General features: G+C 43.0%; 1 pseudogene; it reads right to left on the bottom strand.

Moving 5' to 3' along the window:
* Positions 1-956: 956 nt before the first annotated feature.
* On the bottom strand, positions 957-1779 carry LOC118909730 (mitochondrial calcium uniporter regulator 1-like; annotated as a pseudogene).
* Positions 1780-5327: the final 3548 nt, after the last annotated feature.

Raw genomic sequence — 5327 nt, forward strand, 5'->3', positions numbered from 1 at the left:
GGGGAGGGTGCTAGGGTACGAAATTGAGCCACTGCTGTGGCCTATGTGTTTTTCTTCCAAGAACAGTACCCTTGGCACCAGGCAAATCAAAATTCAAATATTGATTCTGCCATTTACGAAGTGTGTAAACCTTGGTTAAGCCACTTAATTTCTGCAAACTACAGTTTCATACTATGCTAAGTGGGGGTAATAATACCTCCCACATGGTTTTGCTGTGAGGATTCACCAAGATACTAAGTGAGAAAGGGCTTTGCAAGAGCCATACGTAAGAGGCATTAATAAAGTAGTCCAGGAGGCATGTGAAGAAGTCAGCATAGCTTCTATATGTACATTTCCATGGAGACTGAAACATAGCAGGCTTTTAGTTGTTTTTGTATGATTTTAGACATCTTTTTTAAGGCACAGGATGAAAGCTGATGGAATTGAAAATGCTGGGGATTAAAAGAAGAGCTTGAGTTTGAGCTCATAATCTTCCTTTGCAGCCACATATTGACAAAATAATGCTCAAGAGTGAGTGATTTCTGTGGTGCAGGAAATCCATCCAGTTAGTTGTTTCCTATAGACAGAAAATAGCTAACCAAAGTTAAGGAAGCAGAGCCACAGAAGAAAAGTTCAGGAACCTTCCAATGTCATGATTTTCACTACCTGTCAATGGCCAAACCATAATTCCAGGGAAATTCCAAGGAAAACCCTTAGCCTCATTCTTGCTTGTATTAGTTTGCTAGGGATGCTGTAACAAAATCCTAGGCTGGGGGCTTAAACAACAGAGACTTATTTTCTCATGGTTCTGGAGGCTGGAAGTCCAAGGTCAAGGTGCTGGCGTGTTTGGTTTCTCTGAAAGCCTCTCTCTCTTTGGCTGCTTCTCAGGGTCCTCGTACAGCCTTTTCTCTGCATGCCTCCCTAGTATGTCTTCCTCTTCTTATAAAGACACCAGTCCTATTGGATGAGAGCCCCACCCTATGTCCTAATTGAGTCTTAATTATCTCTTCAAAGGCCCTGTCTCCAAACAGACACACTGGGCATTAGAACTGCGAAATACGAATTTTGCGGGAACATAATTTCAGTCCAAAACATTACTTAAATGAACACAGTAGCAAAGATAAAATTCTACGTGCTTTTTTTTTTCTTTACCAGCTAGGTGGTGCCACTCTGTTAGCTAATCCCAAACTCACCAAAGGGCACATTTTGATGTTTTTTTTTTTTTAGATACTTTATTACCTCCACAGGTGATAAAAGCCCAGAGCCACTGTTAGGCACGTAAATACAGACCCTGCTCAATATTTAGTGTTATTAAGCTTGTGTGACTCATGCATGGTTTTGAAACCAGCAACTTCTGTGTCTAGCTTCCCATCTGTTGGGATGAGGGCTCCATTCTGCAGGTCATGCAGCACCACCATTTCTGTCCTCAGTTCCAGCAGCTTTCTTTCATTCAATGAATATAATTCTCTTACTCTGTTCTTTTCTAGATAGAAGTCTAACTTGGTATCTGTTTGGACTCGATCGCTTCATCCATTACCTGTTATTCTAACTGATGCAGTTCAAGTTTTATTTTCACACCTTCTGCTCTGAGGGATGAACATTTATTCTTCTCCAAAATAATCATTTTCTTTTTCACATTAGCAGTCTGAGAATGATTTGCTGAAGAACGGTCTCCAGCTGCATCTCGATCACCACGTATTTGTAGATGGTATTCCTGGTGGCCTCCGTGCTTTTGACCAAGGCAGATTTCATGATTTCTGCTTACCGGGGAGTCAACCCATTTGCTTTGAGTCCATACATTAAGTCATGGTTCCTGCTTAGTATGGTTCATTTGGAACTGATATACTTGAGCTGTAGTTGAAAGGTGGAGAAGACTTCATGATGTGGGTCTGCCTTCAGGTGTGGGTTTCCATCTCAGTTCCATTGCTAACTTGTTCTGTTCCACAGGCAGCATCATTTGATGTTTGATCACTTGTTCATTGACTCGGTGAACATGAGCATCTCTTGAGACGTTTCGTAGTACTGAAAGTTGCCTTAGGAGGGTAGCTGTAGAGGTGAGAAGTATTTTTTGGATGTTTGTGTGCTGAGAGGATGAAGGTCACAGAGATGCAGTGACTGGAATCTTAAGATGAAGGCTAAGATGAATTAGAAGATTTGAGATGATAATTTGATTAAACTAGCTTCTGAAGGAGAAGGATGGGATGGAGGTAAGAGCCCAGATGACAGTGTTATCCTTGGGAATAAGGGAGGTCCATCTTCTCTGTGTTTATACATGCAAACGTGCTGAGCTACAGCTGATAGATGCTGGCTACCTTTTCAAAGGCAGGAGGGAGATACATTTCAAGGCACCAAATTCAACTGTTCCTTTTCATTTTTCACTAACAAATAAGCCCTCAGGGTTTGCAAACTTACAAATAGATAATTTTCCATTTTTGTCCCTAATGAGAAGCATATTGTGCTTTTTTTAAACTACCATGTCTGGAGATCTGAATGCTAGTTTGGTGAGTTAAGGACAAACAAATTCCTCTTACATAAGCTGCTCAAGTGACATCTCTGTGCTTAGTCCAGTTTACTAAATAGAGAACTGGATAGTATTTACATAATTCAGTAGCTATGCCAATGACAGGTTCTGTTCTAAGTTTCAGGAGAAAGCCTAAGATGAGTAAGACAGTCTCTGTCCTCAAGGAGCTTAGAGTCTGAGAAGGGTCACATCTTTAGTCCTAATATGGTCTTGTCCATATAGGATGATTTCTTCCCTGCCAGGGTAGTGAAAGACTCTGGAATATGGGCTGGGAGAAGCAAAGGTATTAGGTTCTGGGAAAGGAAACAAAAGGAGACAGAAAACATATAGAACTAAATATTACAAGGCACTTTGGAAAAGCATTATAATAGAAGGACACACATATGATTTTTATAACCTTGGAGAAACCTGCATGGTGGAGAGGGCTTTAGTTTGAATCTACAAGAGAACTAGATATAACTGGGGTATTCCAATCTGTGGAGAAAGCATGAAGTAAGGCAAAGGGGAAAAATGTGCATGGTGTGATAGGTGGAGAAAGGGGCTTCTTTACTGGGGGTCTACTATGTGCCAGACACTATGTGAGGATAGAAGGTAGAATTCTTGGTGCTTATAAAGAGACATAAAACTGGGAAGATTGGTTGGGGCTTGTTTACATTAAATGTCAGGCTGGGGATGCTGCATGTTGTCTGAGAGGCAACAAGCAAGTCATAGGGTTTTGAAGAGAGTAAACTGAAGAGAGAGTGGGGGATACTGGGGGGCGTGAGCATGCATTAACTAAGCTCCCAGGCTTCCCTGTGCATGCTCCATTGTCCCGTGGGATTGTACTTACAAAACACAGATCCAAGATAAAATTATTAATAATTTGCAGGTGGCCACTGCAGAGCATTAAACCCCAAGTCTGTGCCCTTCTGAATGTGGGGCACTGTGTGAGATGCCCATCTGCCAAGCTGGCCCTGGAGTGACCTTTAAGAATATTGTTCCATAGAATGGGGGTGGAAAGAGGGGTGGCCCAAGTGCAGTGGATTGAGGACAGGAAAGGAGGTGATGTGGAGACCACCCTTGATATTTTGATGGTAGAAAGAAGGATGGTGTTATAGCAAAAGGGAATGTTAGTGTGGGAGGAGAGTTTTGGGGGAAGGGATGGGACAAATGGGGATGAGCAAGTAAGGGAGGGTGTAAAGAATGGGGAGTAAGTACTATAGTAAGAACCCACAAAAGTAAGTACAGATGGAACGGTGGTAAAAGAAGAGGGAGTTTCTGAGATAGGCGGGCAGAAGACAAGACGGATTTAAATGGAGAGGCTGGGTGAGGCTAGCATTAGATAAGCCCAGTCGTAGAGGAGATGAAGATGTCATCTGCAGAGAGTACAGATACCTGAGTGGGGCTAAGGAGTCACGGAAGCTGGGGAAAATCTGGGGGCATGGATGGATAGAAGTAAGCCAGGAGTCTTAATAGAGCCATGGGTTTCAATTATGCTGCTAATCACCAAGGATTTAGACAGACCACTTCACCTCTGCATATCTGTTTATTCCTTCATAAAACTGGATATTTACAAAATCACACATATTTATACAGTGCTTAGCATCCTAAGTACATTACATCCATTAACTTAATTGATTATCACCCTGTAATGGGAAAGAGAGGAGCAGAGAGGCTCAGGGACTTGTGTGAGCCTTCCAGGCACTAGTGGGGAGGTGGGGTTTGAACCCATGCCAGTGACGCTGGGGACTTGGCCCCTCGGCTCCGCGTCTTGTGAACCTTAACATCTAGGTGATCAATTAGGTCATAAAAGGCGCTGACATCCGATGTGTTCATGAAATCAACGTTTTAGACAGACTAGTAGGTTCCTGATCCTTCTGTGAGTCCAAAGCGTTTTTCCTCTATGAACTTACTGCACATGCGCTGCAGAGGAAGACAGGCTCTCCTTTCCCTCCGGCCGGAACCACCTGGAACGGCTCATCACCTGGAAGCTTGAAATGGCCACAAGGTGGCAGCATTGACTCAAAGATGGATGGACAGAACCCGATGGCTGGCCTTGAACTAACCCAAGTCGCAATTGGCCCTTTTCTTACCCTTTTATCTTTCTGAAGCCCCTTTGATCGGGTGAGGAGACCAACAGGGAAGGCGCCAGAGAAGTCAAAGAGGACGTCTAACCCCGGGAATTAGGAGCTTTGGGGAGGGGAAAGAAAGAAGCTATATTCAGTGCCGCGAGGAATTCGGGCGCTCCAAAAGATGAACGATTCATCCAAGTTACCCCCCAGTAGGCAGCAGAGTCTAGGTCTCTCACTTGCCAAAACCCAAGGACCACTCCACTTCGCCCTGTTAATAGTCTTCATTTCAAGCTGTTTCATTTTTTACGCTATTAAACACTGGCAGAGGCACTGAATCATTTTATAGATCCAGACGTCTGGACCTCTGGACTGTCCCTGTTAGGGTGCTCAAGTTACACGGAAGATTTTTCTCTTCTCCCTTCCTCGTCTTCCGTTTCTTCTTCTCTTCTTTTTTCATCTCTCTCCCTCTTTCTCTCTATTTTTTATCTTGTTTGTTGCATCTGATCAAATATAATAATAAGGAGGAACTCTCGTCTTCTGAGGTGGATGTGTTAGGTCAGGAGAAGAGCTGCTACAAAATTCTAAGCATGGTGCACAAACATCCTTGGACGCCTAGGATCTGGCTTGCCACCTACTTGGCCACTTCTTATTTCCTTTTTAATAAAAAAAATATTTAATTTGTTCTAACAGGAAACTTTTCCATGAAAATGTTTTCATAACAGTAAAAAACACATAAACAAGCTTTGTGTTTGCGGCTAATTCTATTGGAACACCCA

This window comes from Manis pentadactyla, chromosome 9 (genome assembly GCF_030020395.1).
Source record: "Manis pentadactyla isolate mManPen7 chromosome 9, mManPen7.hap1, whole genome shotgun sequence".
Lineage (NCBI taxonomy): Eukaryota > Metazoa > Chordata > Mammalia > Pholidota > Manidae > Manis > Manis pentadactyla.